The 14,021-nt window shown below is 41.1% G+C and overlaps 1 protein-coding gene and 1 non-coding gene across 30 annotated transcripts in view; both read left to right on the forward strand.

Annotated features, from left to right (window-relative positions):
• DLG2 (discs large MAGUK scaffold protein 2) overlaps positions 1-14,021 on the forward strand; it is a 1,031,289-nt gene that overhangs the window by 534,978 nt on the left and 482,290 nt on the right. The window lies entirely within an intron of this gene.
• On the forward strand, positions 4,208-4,280 carry TRNAK-CUU (transfer RNA lysine (anticodon CUU)). The gene has a single exon. It is a non-coding gene; the product is annotated as a tRNA-Lys (tRNA).

Consider the following 14,021-nt stretch of genomic DNA (forward strand, 5'->3'; position numbering starts at 1 on the left):
AAGACAGGAAAATAATAATAACAAAATAATAATAACAATAATAACAATAATAATAATATGGTGATAATAGGGAAATAATAATAATATGTACAAACAAGTGATGCACAATGCAATTGCTCACCACTCGCTGACCGATGCCCAGCCTAACCCCGAGCAGTCCGGCCCCCTTCCCCCGGCTAGCCACCCCTATATATTGTTTAGCATGACGTCAGATGGTATGGAATACCCCTTTGGCTAGTTTGGGTCACCTGTCTGGGGTCTGTCCCCTCCCAGCTCTTACTGCACCCCCAGCCTGCCCGTTGGCAGGACAGAGCAAAAGGCTGAGATGTCCTTGGCTTAGTATAAGCACTGCTCTGCAACAATTAAAGCATCGGGGTGTTATCAGCACTCTTCTCATCCTAAGCCAAAACACAGCATTCCACCAGCTACTAGGAAGAAAATTAATTCTGTGCTAACTGAAACCAGGACATCTATCCACCCCTTATTCCATACCATTTATGTCATGCTCAGGTTACACTCTTTTCCATACATTCTAATTAGTCACCTATAGTAATCATGGTAGTGATAACATACAGTGTAATATACTAATTAACATGGTACAATTCAGTTTATGGGCTATTCTCACCCAGTATTAAATCTCCTTGAGGTACACACCGGACCTCTCCGTTCTTTTGCATCACCCACCAAGTGTATCCAGGTCCCTGAGCGAAAACAATTCCACGAATAGGTTTGCCTTTTCTTGAGGCAGGAGTAGCCCAGACTGTTTTACCCAGCATATTTTTTACATGCACTACAGGAACCTTATCCCCATCTACAGTACGTAACAGGTTTGATTGGGCAGGTCCAGCTCGGTTGGTAGATCCCCTAGTATTGACTAACCAGGTGGCCTTTGCCAAATGCGTATCCCAGTTTTTGAACGTCCCAGCGCCCATTGCTTTCAAGGTAGTCTTTAACAGGCCATTGTATCGTTCAACTTTCCCGGAGGCTGGTGCATGATAGGGGATGTGATACACCCATTCAATACCATGTTCTTTGGCCCAAGTGTCTATAAGGTTGTTTCGGAAGTGAGTCCCATTGTCTGATTCTATTCTTTCTGGGGTGCCATGTCGCCATAGGACTTGCTTTTCAAGGCCCAGGATGGTGTTCCGGGCGGTGGCATGAGGCACAGGATATGTTTCCAGCCATCCGGTGGTTGCTTCCACCATTGTAAGTACGTGGCGCTTACCATTGCGAGTTTGAGGGAGTGTGATGTAATCAATCTGCCAGGCCTCTCCATATTTATATTTCAGCCATCGTCCTCCATACCAAAGAGGCTTTGACCGTTTGGCTTGCTTGATTGCAGCACATGTTTCACAGTCATGAATAACCTGTGCTATAGCGTCCATGGTCAAGTCCACCCCTCGATCACGAGCCCATCTGTATGTTGCGTTTCTACCTTGATGGCCTGAGGTGTCATGGGCCCATCGGGCTATAAATAATTCACCTTTATGCTGCCAATCCAGGTCCACCTGAGCTACTTCAATCTTAGCAGCCTGATCCACCTGCTGGTTGTTTTGATGTTCTTCAGTAGCCCGATTCTTGGGCACATGAGCATCTACGTGGCGTACTTTCACAGCCAGGTTCTCTACCCGAGCAGCAATATCTTGCCACAATGCAGCAGCCCAGATGGGTTTGCCCCTGCGCTGCCAGTTGTTTTGCTTCCATTGCTGTAACCATCCCCACAGGGCATTTGCTACCATCCATGAATCGGTGTAGAGATAGAGAACTGGCCATTTTTCTCGTTCAGCAATGTCTAAAGCCAGCTGAATTCTGCAAACTGACTTGATTCACCTTCTCCCTCAGCAGCTTCTGCAACTTGTCGCGTAGGACTCCATACAGCAGCCTTCCATCTCCGATGCTTCCCCACAATACGACAGGACCCATCAGTGAACAGGGCATATTTCTTTTCATTCTCTGGCAACTGGTTGTACAGTGGGGCTTCTTCAGCACGACCCACCTCCTCCTCTGATGATATCCCAAAGTATTTGCCTTCTGGCCAGTCCATGATCACTTCCAATATTCCTGGGCGACTGGGGTTTCCTATTCGAGCCCGCTGAGTAATCAGTGCAACCCACTTGCTCCATGTAGCATCAGTTGCATGATGCGTAGAGGGGACCCTTCCCTTGAACATCCAGCCTAGTACTGGCAATCGGGGTGCTAGGAGGAGTTGCGCTTCAGTACCGACCACCTCCGAAGCAGATCGAACTCCTTCATATGCTGCCAATATCTCCTTTTCAGTTGGAGTATAGTGGGCCTCAGATCCTCTGTATCCCCGACTCCAAAACCCCAGGGGCCGACCTCGAGTTTCCCCAGGTTCTTTCTGCCAGAGGCTCCAGGTGGGGCCGTTCTCCCCGGCTGCAGTGTAGAGCACATTCTTTACATCTGGTCCTGTTCGAACTGGCCCAAGGGCTACTGCATGGACTATTTCCTGCTTGATTTGTTCAAAGGCTTGTCGTTGTTCAGGGCCCCACTCAAACTCATTCTTCTTACGGGTTACTTGGTAGAGCGGGTTTACAATCAGACTGTAATTTGGGATGTGCATTCTCCAAAACCCCACAACACCTAGGAAAGTCTGTGTTTCTTTTTTGTTAGTTGGTGGAGACATAGCTGTTATTTTGTTGATCACATCCATTGGGATTTGACGACGTCCATCTTGCCATTTTATTCCTAAAAACTGGATCTCTCGTGCAGGTCCTTTGACTTTATTTTGTTTTATGGCAAAACCGGCTTTCAGAAGGATTTGGACTATCTTCTTCCCTTTTTCGAAAACTTCCTCTGCTGTGTCACCCCACACAATAATGTCATCGATGTACTGCAGGTGTTCAGGAGCTTCCCCCTGCTCTAGCGCAGACTGGATCAGTCCATGGCAAATGGTAGGGCTGTGTTTCCACCCCTGGGGCAGCCTATTCCAAGTATATTGGACTCCCCTCGAAGTGAAGGCAAATTGTGGCCTGCACTCTGCTGCTAGAGGGATGGAGAAAAATGCATTAGCGATATCAATTGTGGCGTACCACTTGGCTGCCCTCGATTCAAGTTCATACTGAAGTTCCAGCATGTCTGGCACTGCAGCACTCAGTGGTGGCGTGACTTCGTTCAGGCCGCGATAGTCCACTGTTAGTCTCCACTCGCCATTAGACTTTCTCACTGGCCATATGGGACTATTGAAAGGTGAATGGGTCTTGCTGATCACTCCTTGGCTCTCCAATTGACGAATTAGCTTATGGATGGGAATCAGGGAGTCTCGGTTAGTGCGATATTGCCGCCGGTGCACAGTTGTGGTAGCGATTGGCACTTGCTGTTCTTCGACCCTCAGCAACCCCACAACAGAGGGGTCCTCTGAGAGACCAGGCAAGGTAGATAATTGTTTAATGCCCTCTGTCTCTAAGGCAGCTATACCAAAAGCCCACCGGAACCCTTTTGGGTCCTTGCAATATCCTCTTCTAAGATAGTCTATGCCAAGGATACATGGAGCATCCGGGCCAGTCACAATGCGGTGCTTTTCCCACTCATTCCCAGTCAGACTCACTTCAGCCTCCAATACAGTCAACTGCTGAGATCCTCCTGTCACTCCACAAATATAGATGGGCTCTGGTCCTTTATAGCTCGATGGCATTATAGTACATTGTGCACCGGTGTCTACTAAAGCCTTATACTTCTGTGCGCGTGATGTGCCAGGCCATCGAATCCACACAGTCCAATAAACTCGATTGTCCCTTTCCTCCCCCTGGCTGGAGGCAGGGCCCCCCTAATCCTGGTCAGAATCTTCTTCATTTCTGTGTTTGAAGGACTGTCTGCTGGAAGTTGGAGCAGCAAACTTTTCGGAGAATCCCTTTTTCCTGATTGTTTTCTTTTGCAACTCACGTACCCGTGCCTCTAGGGTCGCGGTAGATTTTCCATCCCATTTTCTCATGTCCTCTCCATGGTCTCGTAAGTAAAACCACAGGGTGGCACGGGGTGAGTACCCACCATATCGTCTTCCTTGTGTGGGTGAACGCCTACCCCTGACAGCTGAGACACTGCTTTGTACAGGTGCGGAGGAGAATAATCTCTCTTCAAGTTGGTGAAACTTTTCAGAAAGTGTTTTCTCCCAAGTGTTCTCTTTTGGTCGGTGGACACTGGTTGGTTCAGGTGGGGAGGACATGAGAAAATGGGATGGAAAATCTACCGCGACCGGCTAGCTCAGTCGGTAGAGCATGAGACTCTTCATCTCAGGGTCGTGGGTTCGAGCCCCACGTTGGGCGCCAAAAAGACTGTCGTGGTTTAACCCGGCCGGCAGCTAAACACCACGCAGCCGTTCGCTCACCCTCCCCCCTCCCTCTCTGGGACGGGGGAGAGAAATGGAAAGTGAAGCCCGTGAGTTGAGATAAAGACAGTTTAATAAGACAGGAAAATAATAATAACAAAATAATAATAACAATAATAACAATAATAATAATATGGTGATAATAGGGAAATAATAATAATATGTACAAACAAGTGATGCACAATGCAATTGCTCACCACTCGCTGACCGATGCCCAGCCTAACCCCGAGCAGTCCGGCCCCCTTCCCCCGGCTAGCCACCCCTATATATTGTTTAGCATGACGTCAGATGGTATGGAATACCCCTTTGGCTAGTTTGGGTCACCTGTCCGGGGTCTGTCCCCTCCCAGCTCTTACTGCACCCCCAGCCTGCCCGTTGGCAGGACAGAGCAAAAGGCTGAGATGTCCTTGGCTTAGTATAAGCACTGCTCTGCAACAATTAAAGCATCGGGGTGTTATCAGCACTCTTCTCATCCTAAGCCAAAACACAGCATTCCACCAGCTACTAGGAAGAAAATTAATTCTGTGCTAACTGAAACCAGGACAGTGATACAAAGTGTCTTATAAAAACACTATATAAGTTTGAATGAAATACCTTAAAAATACCATGATTAGAAGTAGTGCTTCAATGTATACAGAGCTTAAGTGAATATTAGACGCTGACTTCTTAAATTTGCCATAGGACAGACTGCTGTACTTATAGAAGACAAAATCCTTAATTCTACTCTGTCTTGGTTTTGAATTACTCCCACTGCAATGGTTTCTGATTTTAAGATTGGTGATTGGATTGGATTGGATTGGTAATTGACAAGAAAGCTCGAAGTACACACTATTGATGTAAAGATCTTGAAGGGTTTCCAAGCAATTATGTGGGCATATAGAATGGATATTCAACTTTGAGCATAAGGCTGGACCTGTTAACTGTTAAAGAAAACTTTATATGAATGGTAATAGAATAAATATGGAAATCGCAAAGGGTGGATGAATACAGAATATGAAAGAATGTAATTATTACTTTTTTTTTCCTAAAGTATAAACATACTGAATTATTAAGAATATAACTGGGGGAGGTAACATATGAAATTATATCTCTAAATCCATCCATATTATACTTATGTGGAAGATACAAAAGCTGAAAGCAAAGGTCATTAAAAGTACTGTACTGAATATATTGGAATAGTTGTTAATCTATGGATTGCAGTAGTTTACAGTCTTTGTTTCTTTTGCTAGTAGCTATTTCCCACTGTTAGATAGAAGAAAAAAAGCACACTGCAAATATTTTTATAAAGTACTTGCATTACAGCATCTAGACAAACAGTTTAATTTCACATGCTTCAACTAGTGTCCTGTATTTTCTGGGGAAGGGGGAAGGATTATTCTTATATTTAGGGTAAAGAACATGTAGCAAAATGTTTAGTTAATAAAACATCATCTTGTTGACTGGGATATCCTGTAGTCTTTTCTGGCCTCTGGCCAGACGTTCTTCTCCCAGCCTTGGAGTTTGAAGAGGAACTTTGAATACTACTGGAATGGGCCCTATTGAGGGAGAGCCAGGCTGTTCAAGGTACAGACACTTCCTATTTGACAGGGCACAGAGGAAGAGCCAGCAGCCGTCAACCAGCACCAGGCTTACAGTGCTATCTGCCACCACTGCTGGTGCTGGCACCCAGCTGTCATTTGCAAACCCATCTTGTAAGTCTGTTTTGAGCAATGCATAGAAATAGCCCTTGAAGCGTCTTTCTGATATGCTATTGATCACCACCCTCTGGGCTCAACCATCCAGCCAGTTTTAGATCCACCTTGCCATCTGCCCATCCAGTCCACACATCACTATCTTGTCTGTGAGGATACTGGAGGAGGAAGTATCAAAGTCCTGAAGTACAGGCAGACAAATCCACTACCCTCCCCTCTCCTATCAGGTTGGTCATTTCATCGTAGAAGCTTATCAAGTTAACTGGTGCTGACTACTCAATAGCATGGCAGTGACATCTGCCAGCTCCATCAGAACTCGTGGCTGCATCCCATCATGGTTCCAATGGCTAGCTGAGTGGTTGAGTCCGAGGATGGCAAGCAGTGGCCCAAAGTTTGGTTGGAGATCAGTAACAAGTAGTGTACCACAAGGGTCAGTACTGGGTGCAGTTCTGATTAATGTCTTCATTAACATTCTGACTGATGTAGGTCAGATTGTGCCCTTTGCAAGGTTTCTGGTGGCACAAAACTTGGAGGACTGGTTGAAAACCAGAGGATAGTGGTGCTATGCAGAGGGACCTGGACGGGCTGGATAGATGGACCAATAATGGACTTGAAATTCAGTGAGGAGAAATGTAAAATCCTGCACCTGCAGAGGAATAGCACCAGTGTATGCTGGGGGCCGCCCAACTGAGAGCAACCTGTAATAAAATGCCAAGAATGCACCAGGCTGAACATGAGCCAGCAACGGACCCTTGCTGCAAAGAAGGCCAATGGTTTTCTGGGCTGTACGAGGCAAAGTATCACCAGCAGGTTGAGGGAGGTGATCCTTCCCCTCAGCATTGGTGAGGCCACACCTGGAGTGCTGGATCCAGTTCTCTGTCCCCAGGTGTGAGAGAGACATGGACATAATAGAGTCCAGTGGAGGGCCACCAAGATGATCAAGGGACTGGGGCATCTCTGCTTTGGAGAAAGGCTGGGACTGTTCAGCTTGCAGAAGAAGATGCTCAGGAGGGAACTCATCTGTCTATAAACAACTGAAAAGATGTTGCGAAGAGGATGGAGCCAAGCTCTGTTCAGTTGTGCCCAGTGCCAGTACAAGAGGCAATGGGCACAAACTGGAACACAGGAGGTTCCCTCTAACTGTCAGGAAGCACTTCTGTACTGTACAGGTGACAGAGCATGAGCATAAGTTGCCTGGAGAGGCTGTGTGGCCTTGTCCTTGGAGATCTCCAGCAGCTTCATTGATGCTGGGCAGTGCAGCCTGCTCTGGGTGATCCTGCTGGAGCAGGGGTGAGACCAGATGGACACGGAGGTGCCTTCCAACCTCAACTGTTCTCTGACTAGATGCATGTTAGCCTTTCCTGATTTTCATATTCTTTTACCTTCAGAGTGCTAATTGTTATGTAGAAGAGAAGTTGTAGTTCTGAAATTTCTCTGTAGAGTACTTGGCTTCTAACTTGTCTTTTAATTGTTATCCCTCTTACAGCTGGAATCAATTCCAGCATTAAATTATCTGGCTATAACTATACAATACAACTGGAAATAGAATCTAATCATTTTTTCTGTGTTTTTTGTTTTGATTATATTTTTTTGTTGTTTGTTTGTTTTGTTTTGCTTTGTCTTGGTTTGGTTTGGTTTTGCTATCAAAACAAAAAACAAGCAAGAAAACATCTGATAATTTATGACCATTATTGAAGGAATACAAATTTTTGGTAGCTGGTGCACCACCCAGACAGGTACAATTTTGCCTTATATCTCTTCAGTATATTTTTCTGATGTTTCTTGATGGTAATTCCTTGAATCATCGTAATATTGTACCCTGAGTATGGTTGCATATGTTGGCTTTGGCAATATAAATATGGACAATCATGTCCAACCCATGGTGCAAAACTGGCATTCTCAAGGTTGAATCAAAAAGTCAAAACTAGTTCTCAAGTTAGTACAACATAACATTTCTGTGGTGCCAAATGTTCAGTTCCTGATGGTATTTTTCACTTATTGGGGTCCTTTGATGTCTTCCTCTTCCTCCTTCTGAGAGACCCAGAACGTTTTAAAATATTATTTTCTTTGTCTGTCTGCTGCTGTTTCTTCTTATGGTTAAAATTTGTGATACTGTTGGTTTTCAGAACTTCTCATCAACATCTAAATTTTCATTGAATTTGTAAGTATGCTGCATATGTTTCATTTGCTGGATTTTTAGTTGCATCTCTTCTCCAAATGATTTGGTGAAATATCAGAAAGAAAAGACAAGTCTAAGCTCAAACTACGAAATCATATTTTATCATTTTTCCATAGAAGCATAATACAATTTGGCAATGCTCCTTGTTTTACCTAAGGAATGCTGTATTATATATATATATATCGAATGGAAAGCATAGGAGACAGTTGAAAACTTCGCAAATTTAAAATACTGTCAGATTAGGTTGAAAATGTAAATGAATTATGGGATTGTTTCTCAGATATACTTACTCATCATTAATACATATAGAAATTTTGATGTGGTAAGGCTTTCTTTGTTTTATTCTGTTTTTTAAAAGAGGAGAAGTTACATAAAGTAAATCAGGATTCTTTGTTAACAAATAGTTTGCTGTTCCCTGATGCGTGATAGAACATCATCTAATCTAGAACAGATTAACTTGGTTTTGGTGTTTATAAGAGATCAGCTAGCCCTTGCTCAGAATGATTCTGCAAATATTTATTTCCAGATACAATTCTTGTTATTAAGAACAAATGAGGAGGTAACCAATTTTCAGAACAGGGCTGGATACCTCAAATCCAGCAGATGAGATAGTTTGAACCCAGCAAGGTATATGAATTGAACATATTTCCATCACATATATCTGTGCCTAAGAGAATGTTTTCTTTACAATGGTTTTCTGGTCTCTCTCTAAAATCCTGTAATATGTGGTTGGAAAGGAAAAGATAGGCAAACTTTGTTATGGTTTAGTGCTGTTTTGTTAGCAATGAAGCATGGTTCATGGAAGCATGAAAACTGGAAGGCAGAAAATTTTTTTTCCCTCCCATTCTAAGACCACCTAAATCTTTAATGCTCAAAAATGTCACTCTAGTTCTGTAATCCCTTACATGCCTTCCTTCATATTAACTAACCTGCATCCAAGTAGAGAAATGTCATAAATTGAAATTTATGTTGTAATTTTAACAGTATTCAGTGTCTCCAGACAACTGGAAGGAATCATTGGTAATTTCCCAATAACCTTGGAAAGAAAGCTTACCTCCTTCTGAAGACTGCCTTGCCACAGCTAGCTTTTGAGCTGAGAGCCTGTTCCTCACCTTGTCTTTTTACTCTATTCTTGTTTGTATCTAAGGATTTGTATTAAGCGCTTCTAAAATAAATTTATTAAAGTGATATTCTACTGCACTAATGGTGAAAGTTAACTTTCACTGCTCCCTGAAGGGGAAAGCATATCAGTAATTGAGGTGCTCCCCTTGATGCTCTGTGAATCTTGCAGTGATGTATGAAAGATGTCTTGAATTATTCAACATACCTTGTTAGTTATGTTTCTCCTTGGTTCCTCCATGTAGATGATGTCATTTGCAGAGGTGATTTTTTTGTTTTGTTTTGTTTTGTTTTTTTAAAGTTTTCTATTGTATGTATGTGAAAAATACCTCCTTTGGGATTTCTGTGATATCTAAGATGTAAAACTTAGATATAGATCTATTTGTTTGTCTTGTAGGATATGAAGTATGTGAAAAACTTTAGAAAATTATTTTTTGTTGTTGGTGTTTGTTGAACTTCCTACACTGACAGAAAAAAAAAAAAATCAGAAAACTGCAATAAAGCTGATGCTTGCAGTTCTTAGAGTAATTTAGTGCTGAGATCACAGAGAATTCTTAACTGGATAAGCATTTCCACTGTGTTTTGTTTAAGATGACCTCTACATACAGGTTCACCTACTTCTGAAATTCTGCTTGTTTACATTTCACATTTGATTGCACATGAAGACAATCTTCCATAAAAGCAATGTGCACATGCATACAAACCTGGAATTTTTATTTAAAACTCTTTCCTAGAATTACCACATTTCACTTAATTTGACTAATCTTAACAGTTACTACCAAAAGAAGAAGGAGAAAAAAAGTTGCTATTAGTTACTTAATCCCTCAGCTGTCTCCTAGCAGGAGCACCAATTGCACCAGCACAGATATGCTGTCTGTAAGTGCTTTGGGACAAGCTGTAAGAACAGCCCATTCTGACATAAGAGCATTTCATTATATAAATGTCATGGAAAAACCTGTCATTTCTGTGAATATGATCTGCTTAGATTTTTATTATTCAACTTTGAATTCTGCATCCCACAGGCTAATGAATTCTCTTTTTAACTTTAAATAGCTACGTAGTGTTTATATCAGAGATTACATAAAAAGTGTTCTTATTTTTTAATACTGTCATTGAGTGCCAATCCTGCTAAAGTGAACAGTAATATGGCCTCAAACTGGCGCTGAGCAATACAGAATGTACAATTAATTTTGGATTTACTTGTCACCTTCCTTGTTGGTGATCTCATCGCCAGTAGAGTCAATGTATTTTCCTGTTTTTTCAAGGAGGAAAGATGTGGTTATATTATTACTGGACCTTAAAGTAAAGAACTATGAGGGAACACTTTGTTCATCTTTTAAAAATGCAGAAAATATCCCTCTGTATACTGAGAATTTTAATTTCTCTGCAGCTCTCTGAGCTCCTGGAGGACAAGGGCAGCTGCCCTGGGGTGGCTGATCCTGAAGAATACATGGCAGCAAAGGCCAAATATTACCCTTAGAACTGCCCTGCAATCTCTCCTTGGAAAAGAAGAAATCATGCCTATCTGAAAGCTGAATGCTGCCCAAATGAGGAAGAAAACACACTATTGCCTCTTGGTAGACAAAAATATTTCATGCTGTGTAATTGAGCTTATTCATCAGTGCATACAAGATTGTTATAATTGAAAGTCTTAATTCTAGCTTTGCAAGGTCACCTTGGTCCCTAATGGAGAATTGCATTGGAAGCCAAGAGACTTAGAGAGTTCTCAGATTCTGCCACTGACCTGCTTTTGCAAGATATCTCATGTTTTTCTTTATTTCTCCTTTTCATGCGCATGTAGATATTTTTACTGTTCACTCTCTTGAAGTTAGGAATTGTTTCATTTTGATACACTATATAGTGCAGTGATTCTGCAAGCTTGATTTGGACTCCTCTCTGAAGTGTCAAATGAAAATAAAAGAGGGAGGATTCAGGCATATGAAAAACAGTTTGCATTTTATGTTAATAGTTAGAAAAACTTCTGAGAAACAGCAAAATGCATAAAATCCATCACATTTGGATAAAAATCTCAGCTATGGTTCAGAGAGAAATTCTCCTCAAGGAAAGGGTGTAAAGTAACTCCTCTAACTTCAGTATTGACTGAAACTGACACTGCCAGTCTGGTTTTATTACTGATATTCAACTTTGAATATCACATTTTTTTAAATATTGCACATCATGCTATTACAGGCTGGATTGTTTTCCTAGTGAATTTTCTGCCCAGTTCATGGCTCCATCAAGAGTGATGATTAAGCTTTATTGACATGGTCATAATATGAAGTTGATTTGGAGAGCTGTAGATGGGCCACGCTTCCTGGTGGTAGTGTAAGTTGCTTAAGTAATGCCTTATTGGCAAGGTTGAGAGTGTCCCTCCAGACTTGGGAGCTTACCAGAACAAATGCTGCATCAAACGTTTTCTCTTCCATTCTTGCATGGTAAAATAATTCATGATACAAGAGATGTTCAGAAATTCAAAGCTTGAAAAATTTCTTTGATATTTTTCTATAATCAGGCAGAAAAGGAACAAAGCCTTTGGGGCCAAAAGCTAATAGAAAACCCAACACATATGCACACATTTTTCAACCCAAGAAAATAAAAGTTGAAGCTACCATTTATCCAGAAGAATGTAAATGAAGCTCTGAGCAAAAATGCAGCTGTTCCATTGTATAAGCGTTTCTACAACTCTGACTATCATACTAATAAGATTTTAATCTGTAATCCTCATAAAAGAGTAAAGGACAAACAGTTCTTAAGGCTCATTCAGTTTGAGATGGCTGTGTGGGCCTCGTTCAGTAATTCACAACTTCTCTCATATGTGTCACTTCTACCAGGGAACTATCATGCCTGCATTCCCCATTGGCAGTAGGGCTGCAGGTTCTGGTACCTGCTTGACACTGGCATTTTAAGTGTTTATCCTAGAGGAAAAATGTGCTCCAAAATGTTCCAGTATCGCAACTGCAACTGAGTTCTGCCTGTCAGCTTTACAGGAGCCATATGCTACTGCAAATGAAAGACTCTGTATATTATAGCCTGTTTTTATAAATTAGAAAGTAGTTTTCAAATATTTCTGTGTTTCAAAGTCCTGAGGCTGCAGAGAGCATACTACAGTGTAGTATTTCCATTCTATAATGGAAATACAAGATAATAACTTAAAAAGAAAAATTTGACATCCTTTCCTAGACCTTTTCATTTATCCTTTAATGAGAGACCCTGTTTCAAGCTAGAGTAAACTTTTTTTTAAATGAAAGATTATTGTGTGATTACTAGCACAGGATTATAGGCATTTCAGAACACAAATATTTGATTCCAGCTTTTCCTTTACTCATTCTGCTTGTCTGAAGAATGACATGAAATCAAAGGGCGGTTTGTGATTATGATTTGTAGTCTTTTATCAAATACCTTGTTTTGAAGATACCCATTGTGATAATTAGCATAGTCTTGATTTTGCAAAGCAACTGTGTTAACTGTAGTCCTCCTGCACTTTCCATTTTACTTTTACTCCCCCATCAGCAAGAGGAAATAAAGGAAGTCTGGCACTTCTCCCCTGGTTCTTACTTTTCCTGTCTGGATGTATAGATGTGAACATACTTGAAAACCTGTGCACATAGCTTGATAGAGAAAATGGGCTACCTTAAACGCAATGTTAGGAATGTTGCTGTATTATCCACAGTCTCTTGTAAACAGATGAAGGAAGTAAGGCAGAAGATGCAAGATTTGAATACTTAGAGTTGGCATCTCAGTTCAAATTAGAAGGTCTGTATAGGATTGCTTTTTTAGGAGGCTGATGTACCTAGGAAATCAAAGGAACTTTGAAGCTTGATTTGACATGAAGAGCAACGTGTTAATATTCTGATTTCACAAAGCACAAAAATGTCAGTTATCAAAATGGTGTTGATTATATTTCACAGCTGATTCCAATGAAAAGAGTTGTGGGAAATTCCAAAGGATAAAACTGTCTGCTTTACTACCTTTTTAAACATTTTAAACCATTACAAACAAAAGGGTTGTCAAGAATAAAAACACTTAGATTGCAAATAATTTGTGAATTGAATATAGATGGATTAGTTAAGTTATATTGTAATACAGATGCTTAATTATGACAGTGATGAGTACTATAAAAATTTCTAAAGACTAATATAATGCACTTGAAATAATCATGTAATTAAAATCTTGTGGGGATGAGGCCCTCAGTCATGATCTACAGATGTACCTTTGAAACACTTATCTTCTCTGGTGCAATCTTCATTTAGGTTGTAGTGAAGTATTCAGGAGGTTGTGAAATCCCAGTTTGGCTACTGATAATATCTGACAGAATAATTTCTATCTGCTTTCTGAAAAATAGTAAGGATAACTCAAGGTTGGAGTAGCCTTCAAGTGCCGTATCTACTAAGCATTTTCATTTCATTACCATGGTGATACGTAAATTGACATGAAATAATAGTGGTAAGCATATCAGCCAGCATGCAGCTTACAGTATGTTTACTTTTCAGAAAGAGGGGGGAAAAAAAAAAGAAGAAAAGTGTTTTCTTTTACTGGCAGATGAAAAATGTAGCTATTATATAAAAACATAATCTTAATTTTGTGCTGTTCAGTTAATATTCTTTAAAATAACATTTGAGAAAGACCACTCATTTTGTGTGGTTCTTTGTGAATACTTAATCTACAGTTGTTTAGGAAGCATCTGTGGAAT

Source organism: Anas platyrhynchos, chromosome 1 (genome assembly GCF_047663525.1).
Source record: "Anas platyrhynchos isolate ZD024472 breed Pekin duck chromosome 1, IASCAAS_PekinDuck_T2T, whole genome shotgun sequence".
NCBI classification, from domain to species: domain Eukaryota; kingdom Metazoa; phylum Chordata; class Aves; order Anseriformes; family Anatidae; genus Anas; species Anas platyrhynchos.